At 50.3% G+C, this 14670-nt stretch overlaps 2 protein-coding genes and 1 long non-coding RNA gene across 3 annotated transcripts in view; 2 read left to right on the forward strand and 1 right to left on the reverse strand.

The window, feature by feature from the left end:
* LOC147091903 (uncharacterized) overlaps nucleotides 1-2945 on the reverse strand; it is a 47080-nt gene extending 44135 nt beyond the window's left edge. Inside the window, exons 1-2 of the mRNA XM_085976927.1 lie at nucleotides 2612-2945; nucleotides 2189-2353 (exon numbers count right to left, since the gene is read on the reverse strand). The gene's annotated coding sequence lies outside the window, so the exon portion shown is untranslated. The remainder of the gene's footprint in view (nucleotides 1-2188; nucleotides 2354-2611) is intronic.
* The window catches only part of LOC147091904 (uncharacterized), a 42740-nt gene that overhangs the window by 26723 nt on the left and 1347 nt on the right, over nucleotides 1-14670 (forward strand). The gene's annotated exons all lie outside the window — the stretch shown is intronic.
* Nucleotides 3097-14655, forward strand: LOC147091905 (uncharacterized). Its single transcript, XR_015075244.1, has 3 exons — nucleotides 3097-3604; nucleotides 3863-4027; nucleotides 14542-14655. It is a non-coding gene; the product is annotated as an uncharacterized LOC147091905 (long non-coding RNA).

Consider the following 14670-nt stretch of genomic DNA (forward strand, 5'->3'; position numbering starts at 1 on the left):
TATGAAATAGAATATAAAGGCACGAAACAGCATGGGAACGCTGATGGGCTATCGCGCCTGCCACTGCCTACAGTGGAGGAAGCACCAGCAGTGGACCCTATCGAGATATTTTATTCATCGATAATTGAACGATTGCCAGTAACAAACGCGGATATAGAGAGGGAGACCCGCAATGATCTGATGCTGTCACGGGTATATGAATTGACGATGAGGGGATGGCCAACACATGGCGACTCACTGTTGCCAGCATTCTCATCCAGAAGAGCACAGCCGTCAGTATGCCAGGGGACAGTGATGTGTGGATCCAGAGTGGTGATTCCACCCAAGTTAAGGGAGAGAGTGCTAAAGGAGCTACATGAAGGTCATCTGGGGGGAGTGAAAATGAAAAGCCTTGCTAGGGCTTATGTGTGGTGGCCGGGAATCGATCAACAAATCGAAGACCTAACTAAGAGCTGCTTAGTATGCCAGAAGGTCCAAAATGCACCACCACATGCCCCTCTACACCCATGAGAGTGGCCCTCCTCTCCATGGCAACGGGTGCACATTGATTTCGCTGGTCCATTCATGGACTCAATGTTCTTAATAGCAGTGGATGCTCATTCAAAGTGGCCTGAGGTGATAAAGATATCTTCAACCACTACAGAGAAAACGATTGCAGTCCTACGGACCATATTTGCCAGAAACGGTTTGCCAGAGCAGATCTGCTCTGATAATGGACCACAGTTTGTGTCCAACGAGTTCCAAAAATTCATGAAAAGGAATGGGGTAAGGCATTACACATCCGCCCCGTATCATCCAGCCACCAATGGATTGGCTGAGAGGTTCGTACAAACCTTTAAGAAGGCGATAAAGGCCATGTGCGACGAGGAAATTCCACTACAGAATAAGATGGACAATTTCTTATTAGCCTACCGAAACGTGACACATGCAGTTACCAATCAGACCCTGGCCATGATGTTCTTTAACAGAAGGTTGAGATCTCGTCTGGATTTGCTCAGACCAAATGTGCGAAGAAATGTTGAGGACAAACAATTCCAGCACATCAATGAGAAGCCGACAAGGAGCTTCAATGTAGGGCAACCAGTCTTGGCCTGTGACTATCGAACAGAGAAGTGGCAACCCGGAATGATATGTACAAGGCAGGGGCCATTAATGTACACAGCGGATGTCGGGGAGAACATTGTGAGACGCCACGTCGATCAGATCTTAGCATCACAGGAAGACGTCAACCCCATGTCTCGAGTACCTGGGGATGAACCCAACATACCGGTAGCATCTACTTCAGACCCAGTAGCAGTGGAACCCGATGAACTACCCGATGAAAAGGGGTCAGAATCGCCTCTGCACCAAGAACAAGAACCTCCGGAAAGGCGCTATCCCGAAAGGGTCAGGAAGCCACCCCAAAGACTGAATCTATAAGTGAACTTTTTGTTATTGAATGTACATGTAAAAATGTAATTGTTATTTGAATATTAAGGGGGTATTATTAATCTAAAAAGGGAGGAATTGTAGTGTATGTGCTTTAAGTCAGAACTACTTTTTACAGCTCCTGTATACTGTAGTACCGGCAGTAACCACACCGGTATATAAGCTGTGCGCATGCCTCTGTACTCCAGTCTAGAGGACCCTCCTCCAGTAAAGACCTTTTGTTTGTTTATGTACAGCATCCGTGTAATTCTTTATGCACTGAACCACAGATCTAACGCTCCCCAGTCCATCTCCAGGACCAGTGTGTATCTGAGTCAAGGGGACTCTCTCTGAGCTTTCTCCCCAGTCCATCTCCAGGAATAGTGTGTATCTGAGTGATTGGGACTCTCTCTACCTTGTTCCACAGTCGATCTCCAGGACGAGTGTGTATCTGAGTCAATGGGACTCTCTCTGACCTTTCTCCCCAGTCCATCTCCAGGAATAGTGTGTATCTGAGTGAATGGGACTCTCTCTGACCTTTCTCCCCAGTCCATCTCCAGGACCAGTGTGTATCTGAGTCAATGGCACTCTCTCTGACCTTTCTCCCCAGTCCATCTCCAGGACCAGTGTGTATCTGAGTCAATGGGACTCTCTCTGAACTTTCTCCCCAGTCTATCTCCAGGACCAGTGTGTATCTGAGTCAATGGCACTCTCTCTGACCTTTCTCCCCAGTCCATCTCCAGGACCAGTGTGTATCTGAGTCAATGGGACTTTCTCTTACCTTGCTCCCCAGTCGATCATTGGAAGCTCTTTGAATCAGAAGGGTTCTCTCTGGTTGGTGCTCACAATCCTGTGCTGGTTCACCTGCTGTTGTTCCTCAGTCTACAATCCCTGTTTACTTCGAGCTGAGCACCTTCCTCAATCACACCATCATTCACTGGGAGATCTAATTGTGGCAAAGCAGATAATAAGAACAATATTGAGAGCGTGAAATAATGTAATGTAGACTTTTAATCTGCTTACAAATAATTCAATTTCAAAGCCGAGTATTTGTTTGATTTTGTCCCTTTCCTCAGATCCCCAGTTCGAGGACTGTGTGCTTAGTTTGGAGATTTTCCTCACTGTAAATTTCCGGCCTCCTGAGACTCCCCCATTTTCACTGCTCTCGGCGGAAATGCGCCATTTTCTGTGCGGACTTACTAACCGGAGCGGTGACCCTCCCTCGCTGTGATCTGAACTCGGGGCTGAGCAGCCGCTGTCGGACCGGGTGCTGAATGGAGCCGAGTTCCCTCAGTCACAGAGCGGGCCTTGTAACCCGGGCAACCAGCCTGTTTCTGACCCTCACTCCGATCAACCCGCGCCGCCCGGCAGTGCGCCTGCGCGGAACAAGGGAGCGACACTGCGCCTGCGCGAGAAAGGGAGACAGGGAGCGACACTGCGCCTGCGCCGGAGTGAGAGGAAGGGAGCTGCACTGCGCCTGCGCGGGAGAGGGAAGAAGGGAGCTGCACTGAGCCTGCGCGGGAGAGCGATGTCGCACGAACGCATCACTTTCGGTCCCTGTGGTGGGAGGACGACATCGGAAATATGTTACGATGTAGTCCTCCCACCGCTGGGAGCGATAGTGATGCGTTAGTGCGACATCGCTCTCTCGCGCAGGCCCAGTGCCGTTCCCATTACTCTCCCGTGCAGGCACCGTGACGCTCCGTGCACTTCGGAGCAGGCGCAGTGCCAATCCCTTGCTGTCTCCGGCGCAGGCGCAGTGCCGCTCCGTTTTTCTCTCCCGCGCAGGCGCAGTGCCGCTCCCTTGCGCTCTCCGGCGCAGGCGTAGTGCCGCTCCTTGCCATCCCACGCAGGCGCAGTGCCGCTCCCTTGCTCCCTCCCGCGCAGGTGCAGTGCCGCTCCCTTGCACAGCCGCGCAGGCGCAGTGCCGCTCCCTTCCTCTCACTCCAGCGCAGGCGCAGTGCCGCTCCCTTTCTCCCACTCCCGTGCAGGCGCAGTGCCGCTCCCCTGCTGATCCTGGGTTTGCTGAGTGCTGGGCCGGGCGGCGCCGGCCGGTCAGAAACAGGCTGGTTGTCCGGGTTACAAGGTCCGCTCTGTGACTGAGGGAACTCGGCTCCATTCAGCACCGGGCCCGACAGCGGCTGCTCAGCCCCGCGTTTAGATCACAGCGAGGGAGGGTCACAGGGTCACCGCTCCGGTTAGTAACTCCGCACAGAAAATGGCGCATTTCCGCCCAGAGCAGTGAAAATGGGGGAGTCTCAGGAGGCCGGAAATTTACAGTGAGGAAAATCTCCAAACTAAGCACACAGCCCTCGAACTGGGGATCTGAGGAAAGGGACACAATCAAACTAATACTGGGCCTTGAAATTGAATTATTAGTAAGCAAATTAAAAGTCTACATTACATTATTTCACGCTCTCAATATTGTTCTTATTATCTGCTTTGCCACAATTAGATCTCCCGGTGAATGATGGTGTGATTGAGGAAGGTGCTCAGCTCGAAGTAAACAGGGATTGTAGACTGAGGAACAACAGCAGGTGAACCAGCACAGGATTGTGAGCACCAACCAGAGAGAACCCTTCCGATTCAAAGAGCTTCCAGAGATCGACTGGGGAGCAAGGTCAGATAAAGTCCCATTGACTCAGATACACAGTGGTCCTGGAGATGGACCGGGGAGAAAGGTCAGAGAGTGTCCCATTGACTCAGATACACACTGGTCCTGGAGATGGACCGGGGAGAAAGGTCAGAGAGTGTCCCATTGACTCAGATACACACTGGTCCTGGAGATGGACTGGGGAGAAAGGTCAGAGAGAGTCCCATTGACTCAGATACACACTGGTCCTGGAGATGGACTGGGGAGAAAGGTGAGAGAGTCCCATTGACTCAGATACACACTGGTCCTGGAGATGGACTGGGGAGAAAGGTGAGAGAGTGTCCCATTGACTCAGATACACACTGGTCCTGGAGATGGGCTGGGGAGAAAGGTCAGAGAGAGACCCATTGACTCAGATACACACTGGGCCTGGAAATGGACTGGGGAGAAAGGTCAGAGAGAGTGCCATTGACTGAGATACACACTGGTCCTGGAGATAGACTGGGGAGAAAGGTCAGAGAGAGTCCCATTGACTCAGATACACACTGGTCCTGGAGATGGACTGGGGAGAATGGTCAGAGAGAGTCCCATTGACTCAGATACACACTGGTCCTAGTGATGGACTGGGGAGAAAGGTCAGAGTGAGTCCCATTGACTCAGATACACATTGGTCCTGGAGATGGACTGGGGAGAAAGGTCAGAGAGAGCCCCATTGACTCAGATACACACTGGTCCTGGAGAGGGATTGGGGAGAAAGGTCAGAGAGAGTCCCATTGACTCCGATACACACTGGTCCTAGTGATGGACTGCGGAGAAAGGTCAGAGAGAGTCCCATTGACTCATGCACACTGGTCCTGGAGATGGACTGGGGAGAAAGTCCCATTTACTCAGATACACACTGGTCCTGGAGATGGACGCTCCCGCACTGGCCCGCTGACACTCCCGCACTCGCCCGCTGACCCTCCTGCACTCGCCCGCTGACCCTCCCGCACTCGCCCGCTGACCCTCTCGCACTCGCCCGCTGACCCTCCCGCACTCGCCCGCTGACCCTCCCGCACTCGCCCCCTGACCCTCCCGCACTCGCCCCCTGACCCTCCCGCACTCGCCCCCTGACCCTCCCGCACTCGCCCCCTGACCCTCCCGCACTCGCCCCCTGACCCTCCCGCACTCGCCCCCTGACCCTCCCGCACTCGCCCCCTGACCCTCCCGCACTCGCCCCCTGACCGTCCCGCACTCGCCCCCTGACCATCCCGCACTCGCCCCCTGACCCTCCCGCACTCGCCCCCTGACCCTCCCGCACTCACCCTGATGGGGCTCTTCTCGTGCACCAAGCGGTGCAATAATACACCCCCAGAATCAAGGCCCTGCTCCTGGGGAAGGTGATCAGGCCCCAGGAACCAGTACAAGTGCAGCGACTCCTTTTAAGGTGGTCATGGAAAAAGACAAAGATGGCCCGGAAATAAGGGTTCTAAATTGGGGGAAGGCCGATTTTAATATGATAAGGCAGGATCTGGCCAAAGTGGACTGGGAGCAGCTACTTATAGGAAAATCCACATCAAAGCAGTGGGAGACTTTCAGAAGGGAAATAGAGAGAGTACAACGCCAACATGTTCCCGTAAAGGTCAAGGGTGGGACCAACAAGCAGTGGGAACCTTGGATGACAAGGGATATACAAAAATGCATTCGGAAAAAAAGGGGGGCTTTTGGCAGTTACAAAAGACTAAAGACAGAGGAAGCCCCAGAGGAGTATAAAAAGTGCAGGGGCATACTTAAAAAAGAAATTAGGAGAGCGAGGAGGGGCCATGAAATAACACTGGCGAGCAAAATAAAGGAAAATCCTAAGATGTTTTATAAGTATATTAAGGGCAAGAGGATAACCAGGGAAAGGGTAGAGCCCATTAGGGACCAAAGTGGCAATCTGTGTGTAGAGCCAGATGATGTAGGCGGGGTTTTAAATGAATTTTTTGCATCTGTGTAGACGATGTAGACATAGAAATCGGGAAAGGGGACTGTGATATACTTGAACATATTAGCATCGAGAGGGAGGAGGTACTAGCGGTTTTAGCAGGCCAAAAAGTGGATAAATCCCCAGGCCCGGACGAGATGTATCCCAGGCTGCTGTGTGAGGCAAAGGAGGAGATTGCAGCGGCTCTGACACAAATTTTCAGAACCTCTCTGGCCACAGGGGATGTTCCAGAGGACTGGAGAACAGCTAACGTAGTACCATTATTCAAGAAGGGTAGCAGGGATAAACCAGGGAATTACAGGCCAGTGAGCCTCACATCTGTGGTAGGGAAATTATTGGAAAAAATTCTGAGGGACAAAATTAGTCTCCACTTGGAGAGGCAAGGATTAATCGGGGATAGTCAGCATGGCTTTGTCAAGGGTAAATCATGTCTGACCATTCTGATTGAATTTTTCGAGGGGGTGACTAGGTGTGTGGATGAGGGAAATGCTGTGGATGTGGTATACATGGACTTCAGTAAGGCTTTTGACAAAGTCCCGCATAGGAGACTGGTCAAGAAGGTAAGAGCCCATGGGATCCAGGGTACCTTGGCACGTTGCATCCTAAACTGGCTGAGTGGCAGGAGGCAGAGGGTGATGGTCAAAGGTTGCTTTTGTGACTGGAAGCCTGTGTCCAGTGGGGTACCTCAGGGATCGGTGCTGGGTCCCTTGCTGTTTGTGATCTACATAAATGATTTGGATGTGAATGTAAAAGGTATGATCAGTAAGCTCGCAGATGACACGAAAATTGGTGGGGTGGTAAATTGCGATGAGGAAAGCCTCAGGCTACAGGACGATATAAACGGGTTGGTCAGATGGGCGGAAAAGTGGCAGATGGAATTTAACCCTGAAAAGTGCGAGGTGATGCATTTTGGACGGACAAATAAGGCAAGGGAATACACAATGAGTGGTAGGACCCTAGGAAGTGCAGAGGGTCAGAGGGACCTTGGTGTACATGTACATAGATCCCTGAAGGCAGCGGAACAGGTAGATAAGGTGGTTAAAAAGGCATATGGGATACTTGCCTTCATTAGCCGAGGCATAGAATATAAGAGCAGGGAGGTTATGATGGAGCTGTACAAAACGCTGGTAAGGCCACAGCTGGAGTACTGTGTGCAGTTCTGGTCGCCTCACTATAGGAAGGATGTGATTGCTTTGGAGAGGTTGCAGAGAAGATTCACCAGGATGTTACCTGGGATGGAGCGCCTCAGCTATGAAAAAAGACTAAACAGGCTGGGGTTGTTTTCCTTGGAGCAAAGAAGGCTGAGGGGGGGACCTGATTGAGGTGTACAAAATGATGAGGGGCATAGATAGGGTAGATAAAGAGGAACTTTTCCCTTAGTAGGGGGGTCAATAACAAGGGGGCATAGATTCAAGGTAAGGGGCAGGAGGTTTAGAGGGGATTTGAGGAGGAACTTTTTCACCCAGAGGGTAGTTGGAGTCTGGAACTCACTGCCTGAAAGGGTGGTAGAGGCAGGAACCCTCAGATGTGCAGGCTTTAGAGTTTATTTGAGGAGTTCAGTAGGATGACAGCCCTGGGAAAGAAGCTGTTCCTAAATCTGGTCGTACGGGTGCGAATGCATCTGTAGCGTCTCCCAGATGGCAGGAGGGCGAACAGACTGTGGCTGGGGTGGGTAGGGTCTTTGATGATGGACCGTGACCTCCGTAAACAGCGTTTCTGGTATATGTGCTCTTTGGTCGGTAGCCGGGTGCCGGTAATGCGTTGGGCAGTTTTGACTACCCGCTGCAGGGCTTTCCGGTCACAGTAGCTACAGCTGCCATACCATACTGTGATACAGTTCGTCAGGATGCTCTCTATTGTGCAGCGGTAAAAGTTACAGAGGATCAGGGGTGACAGGTTACATCCCTTCAGCCTCCTTAGGAAATATAGGCGCTGCTGGGCCTTCTTCACCAGAGAGGAGGTATTGAGGGACCAGGAGAGGTATTCCGTGATGTGGACTCCTAGGAACTTAAAGCTGTCCACCCTTTCCACCACAGCCCCATTGATGTGGATGGGGGTGTGACTTCCGCCTTTGGACTTCCTGAAGTCCAGAGTGTGAAAGGCTTAGAGGGTGTGGAATTCTTAAAGTGCATCCAGGAGAGCTTTTTCAGCCAACATGTAGAAAGTCCTACAAGAGAGGGGGCAGTACTGGACCTAATTCGAGGGAATGTAGCAGTGCAAGTGGTAGAAGGGTTGGTAGGAGAGCATTTTGGTGACAGTGACCATAATTCGGTGAGATTTAAAGTAGTTATGGAAAAGGACAAAGATGGACCGGAAATAATGGTTCTAAATTGGGGGAAGGCCGATTTTAATATGATAAGGCAGGATCTGGCCAAAGTGGACTGGGATCAGCTACTTGTAGGAAAATCCACATCAGAGCAGTGGGATTCTTTCAGAAAGGAAATAGAGAGAGTACAACGCCAACATGTTCCCGTAAAGGTCAAGGGTGGGACCAACAAGCCCAGGGAACCCTGGATGTCAAGAGACATACAAGAATGGTTTAGGAAAAAAAGGGAGGATTTTGGCAGATACAAAGGACTAAAAACAGTGGAAGCCCTAGAGGAGTATAGAAAGTGCAGGGCGGTACTTATAAAAGAAATTAGGAGAACGAAGAGGGGTCATGAAAAAACACTGGCAGGCAAAATAAAGGAAAAACTCCCACGGTGTTTTATTTGTATATTAAGGGCAAGAGGATAACCAGGGAAAGAGTAGAGCCCATTAGGGACCAAAGTGGCAATCTGTGTGTAGAGCCAGAAGATGTGGGTGAGGTTTTAAATGAATATTTTGCATCTGTGTTCACTATGGAGAAGGACGATGCAGGCATAGAAATCAGGCAGGGGGATTGTGATATACTTGAGCAAATTAGTATTGAGAGGGAGGAGATACTAGTGGTTTTAGCGGGCTTAAAAGTGGATAAACCCCCAGGCCCAGACGAGATGTATCCCAGGCTGTTGTGAGAGGCAAGGGAGGAGATTGCAGGGGCTCTGACACAAATTTTCAGAACCTCTCTGGCCACAGGGGAGGTGCTGGAGGACAGCTAACGTAGTACCATTATTCAACAAGGGTAGTAGGGATAAACCAGGGAATTACAGGCCAGTGAGCCGAACATCAGTAGTAGGGAAATTATTAGAAAAAATTCTGAGGGACAGAATTAGTCTCCACTTGGAGAGGCAAGGATTAATCAAGGATAGTCAGCATGGCTTTGTCAGGGGGAGATCATGTCTAACCAATTTGATTGAATTTTTCGATGGGGGTGACTAGGTGTGTGAATGAGGGCAGTCCAGTTGATGTAGTCTACATGGACTTCAGTAAGGCTTTTGACAAAGTCCCACATGGGAGACTGGTCAAGAAGGTAAGAGCCCATGGGATTCAGGGCAATTTGGCACATTGGATCCAAAATTGGCTTAGTGGCAGGAGGCAGAGGGTGATGGTCGAAGGTTGTTTTTGTGACTGGAAGCCTGTGTCCAATGGTGTACCACAGGGTCTGGGTCCTTTGCTGTTTGTAGTGTGCATTAATGATTTAGATATGAATGTAGGAGGTATGATCAGTAAGTTCGCAGATGACATGAAGATTGGTGGAGTGGAAAATAGCGAGGAGGGAAGCCACAGGCGACAGGAGAATATAGACGGGTTGGTTAGATGGGCAGCACAGTGGCAAATGGAATTTAACCCTGAAAAGTGTGAGGTGATGCATTTTGGGAGGACTAACAAGGGAATACACAATGAATGGTAGAACCCATGAAGGAAAGAGGATCAGAGGGACCTTGGTGTGCATGTACATAGATCCCTGAGGGCAGCAGGACAGGTAGATCAGGTGGTTAAGAAGGCATATGGGATACTTGCCTTCATTAGCCGAGGCATAGAATATAAGAGCAGGGAGGTCATGATGGAGCTGTACAAAATGCTGGTTAGGCCACAGCTGGAATACTGTGTGCAGTTCTGGTTGCCACACTATAGGAAGGATGTGATTGCATTGGAGAGGGTGCAGAGGAGATTCACCAGGGTGTTACCTGGGCTGGAGCGCTTCAGCTATGAAGAGAGACTGGACAGGCTGGGGTTGTTTTCCTTAGAGCAGAGAAGGCTGAGGGGGGACCTGATTGAGGTGTACAAAATTACGAGGCGCATAGATAGGGTAGATAGAAAAGAACTTTTCCCCTTAGTAGAGGGGTCAATAACCAGGGGGCATTGTTTCAAGGTAAGGGGCAGGAGGTTTAGAGGGGATTTGAGGAAATGCATTTTCACCCAGAGGGTGGTTGGAATCTGGAACTCACTGCCTGAAAGGGTGGTAGAGGCAGGAACCCTCACAACATTCAAGAAGCATTTAGATGAGCACTTGAAACGCCATAGCATACAAGGCTACGGACCAAGTGCTGGAAAATGGGATTAAAATAGACAGGGCTTGATGGCCGGCGCGGACACGATGGGCCGAAGGGCCACTTTCTGTGCTGTATAAATCTATGACTCTATGGTAGCACTCTTGCCTCTGAGGCATAAGGTTGTGGGTTCAAGTCCCACTCCAGAGACTTGAGCACAAAAATTCAGGCTGACACTCCAGTGCAGTACTGAGGCACTGTCAGAGGTGGCGTCTTTCGGATGAGACATTAAACTGAGGCCCTGTCTGCTCTCTCAGGTGAATGTAAAAGATCCCATGACACTATTTTGAGAAAGAAAGACTTGCATTTATATAGTGCTTTCATGACCAGCAGACGTCTTGAAGTGCTTTACAGCCAATGAAGTACGTTTGAGGTGTAATCACTGTTGTAATGTGAGAAAGAGCAGGGGAAATATCCCTGGTGTCCTAGCCAATGTTTATCCCTCAATCAATGTAACAAAAGGATAATAGCAAAATACTGCGGATGCTGGAAATCTGAAATAACAACAGGAAATGCTGCAAACACTCAGCAGGCCAGGCAACATCCGTAGAGCGAGAAACAGAGTTAACAAAAAGATAGATTATCTGGTCATTATCACATTGCTGTTTGTGGGAGCTTGACTGCTGTATTTCCTACATTACAACAGTGACTACACTTCAAAAGTACTTCATTGGCTGTAAAGCACTTTGGGGTTTCCGGTGGTGGTGAAAGGCGCTATAGAAATGCAAGTGTTTCTTTCTTCACTGGTCTCACCAGCGACCTCTTCTGGCTGATGGTTGATTGACTGATGATAGTCCGCGCATGCGCACAGGGAGCGGCGGTTTGGACCGAGTCCGGCACAGCGACCCCTCCCGGTAACCAAGGGCAACAACCGCGCATGCCCAGAGGAGACCAGCCCCCTCTCCCATTCAGAGCTGCGCCTGCGCACTCAGATCCTGCCGGATGGAGTCGGCGCGGGCCATTCCAGGGAAAGGCCTTGGTGTCGGTTCCAGAGTCGCGATCGGTGACGCAAAGTGAGTTTTTTCCACTCCGATTGGGTGGCAAATCGCGCGGGGTGGTGTGGATCGGGAGAGAATAAAGAGAAATAGAAAAACCTGAGTGTCCGAGAGCCCGCGAGGCCCCAGACCAAGCGGCGTAAGTTGGATGGAGCACGTGATCTCCTCGGGGACTCGTGAGCCAGCCCAGGGCCTGATTGACGGGAGCTTCCGACCAATAGGGAGCGAGCAGGGCGGGGCTGGAGGAGCGAGCCGGCGGCGGGTCCTCCAACCAATCGGGGAGCCCGAGGGGTGGGACTAGCGCTGGCTGATTTTCTGATCCGCAGGGCAGCGAGTTTCTCCAGTCCCTTGTTCAGGGCCCGGGGCCAGGGGAGGCTGTGGGCCTTTATTCCCCTCATTGGACACAAGGCCCTTTCGCTCACAACACACTGGCTCAGGTTTTAATACAGACTTTTTAAATTCATCAATAAAAGCAGATAAACCTCGTACTTCTGTGGAACAAACTTTCTAATATTTTATAGAATCATAGAATAGAATGGTTACAGCAGAGAAGGAGGCCATTCAGCCCGTCGAGCCCGTGCCGGCTCTCTGCAAGACCACTTCAACTAGTCCCACTCCCCGCCCTTTCCCCGTAACCCTGCAAATGTCTTTACTTCAGGCACTTATCCAATTCCCTTTTGAAAGCGGTGATTGAATCTGCCTCCACCACCTTTTCAGGCAGTGCATTCCAGATCCTAACCACTCGCTGCGTAAAAAAGTTTTTCCTCATGTCGCCTTTGGTTCTTCTGCCAATCACCTTAAATCTGTGTCCCCTGGTTGTCAACCCTTCCGCCAATGGGAACAGTTTCTCTCTCTCTACTCTGTCCAGAACCCTCATCATTTTGAACACCTCTATCAAATCTCATCTCAACCTTCTCTGCTCTAAGGAGAATAACCCCAGCTTCTCCAGTCTATCCACGTAACTGAAGTCCCTCATCCCTGGAACCATTCTTGTAAATCTTTTCTGCACCCTCTCTGAGGCCTTCACATCCTTCATAAAGTGCGGTGCCCAGAATTGGACACAATACTCCAGTTGAGGCCGAACCAGTGTTTTATAAAGGTTCATCATAACCTCCTTGCTTTTGGACTCTATGCCTCTATTTATTAAGCCCAGGATCCCGTATGCTTTTTTAACCATTTTCTCAACCTGCCCTGCCACCTTCAATGATTTGTGCACACATACCCCAGGTCTCTCTGTTCATGCACACATTTTAGACTGATACCCTTTAGTTTATATTGCCTCTCCTCATTCTTCCTACCAAAATATATCAGTTCACACTTTTCTGCATTAAATTTAATCTCCCATGTGTCCACCCATTCCACCAGCATGTCTATGTCCTCTTGAAGTCTATCACTATCCTCCTCACTGTTCACTATACTTCCAAGTTTTGTGTCATCTGTATATTTTGAAACTGTGCCCTGTACACCCAAGTCCAAGTCACTAATATATATAAGAAAAGCAGTGGTCCTAGTACCGACCCCTGGGGAACACCACTGTGTACCTTCCTCCAGTCCGAAAAACAACCGTTCACCACTACTCTCTGTTTTCTGTCACTTAGCCAATTTCGTATCCATGCTGCCACTGTCCCTTTTATTCCATGGCCTTCAACTTTGCTGGCAAGCCTATTATGTGGCTCTTTGTCGAACGCCTTTTGGAAATCCATGTACACCACGTTAACCGCATTGCCCTCATCAACCCTCTCTGTTACCTCATCAAAAAACTCAATCAGAATCAGAGCGGCCGGGCCCGGCGGACGTGCGGCCAGGGCCCCGGCACCAGGAAACCCAGGGTGCAGCGCTTCCCCCATCCGAGCCGCTGCTTCCCGGTTTCTTCATCCAGTTCCACCAAGTCCGACTCGGGTCAAAGGACAGGAGCCAGGCTCCCAGAATGGCCCGCTGCCCCGGGGAGCATGCGCACTCTCAGCAGGGAAATCAACGCGTTGGATAGAGTGGTGATGCGCTATCAATTACTCATAAAAGACTGAGAGTTAAGAGAGTAACTAAAGGCTTTTATTAACAAAGGAATGAAGGTCTGCCTCGAGTGGTCGACCGGTCCAGAAATACAAAGGGCTGGGGAGCAGTCACCTTTATACTAGGACTTGTGGGAGGAGTCAGCCGAGGCATGTCCAGGCATGTACACAGTGGAATACAAACAGTGGTTTACCACAAGTGGTTTCTGCGGTGCGGTGAAATGTGGGTGCTGCGGCCGCCATTAGTCAGCAGCTGTCAGGAAGAGTTTTATTGCAGGCTGATGGAAGTCGGTCCCTGGCCGCCTGTGTAGGTCTTTTTGTTGCTTCAGTTTGAGCTGGAGTGGAGATGGAGGAGAAGCTGCTGGGTTTACCCCCCAGTACTTCTGAGCCCAGGAGGACCCAACAATTTCCAATGTGAGACTGTCAAGGGAGGTGGATTCTGGGGGAGATTAGGTTGTTACACAGACACTGTCCCTACAATGTAAAAGAGTATTGTTTTAGGAACAAGTATTTCTGTAGAGGCTTTTAATCCGTTTTACATATACAGATTTGTTTTAATTCATTCTTGGGATGTGGGCGTCGCTCGCAAGACCAGAATATGTTGCCAATCCCCATCTTCCCATTGAGAAGGTGATGGTGTGCCGCCGCCTTGAACCGCTGCAGTCCGTGTGGTGAATGTACTCCCACAATGCTGTTGTATAAGGGGTTCCAGGATTTTCACCCAGTGATGATGTAGTAACGGCGATATATGTCCAAGTCAGGATGGTGTGTGACTGGGAGAACTTGGAGGTGATGGTGCTCCCATGCACCTTCTGCCTTTGTCCTTCTAGGTGCTGGAGGTTGCAGGTTTTGGAGGTTCTGTCAAAGTTCTGGTCGAGTTGCAGATATATAAAGTTCCTTTCCTTCGCCCCCCTCCCACTCCCACCTCCCTCTCCTCCCATAGAGGCCAGAGTCTTGTGTAGGCCCAGACCAGGTGGCAGATTCCCTTCCCTGAGGGACATTAGTGAACCAGTGGGATTTTATGACAATCCGGCAGCTTTCATGGTCACTTTTTTCCAGTGCCGGCCCCACAAATGACCAGATTCATTGAGCTCAATTTCACAACGTACCTCTTTAGTGGGTTCTCTCTCACGCTCCCTGTTTTAAATTCATTTTACAGGGTATTAGAAGGGGAGGATTTGCAGACGGGAAACTCAAACCACACATAACGTCAAGATCTGACAAAGTCACTCAATTCATCAGGAACTGAATATCATCGGCCTTTGAATATGGAAGCGAAAAGTACCAT

This window comes from Somniosus microcephalus, unplaced genomic scaffold (genome assembly GCF_052327205.1).
Source record: "Somniosus microcephalus isolate GS21.2 unplaced genomic scaffold, FLI_Smic_1.0 unresolved_chr3, whole genome shotgun sequence".
In the NCBI taxonomy this organism is placed as follows: domain Eukaryota; kingdom Metazoa; phylum Chordata; class Chondrichthyes; order Squaliformes; family Somniosidae; genus Somniosus; species Somniosus microcephalus.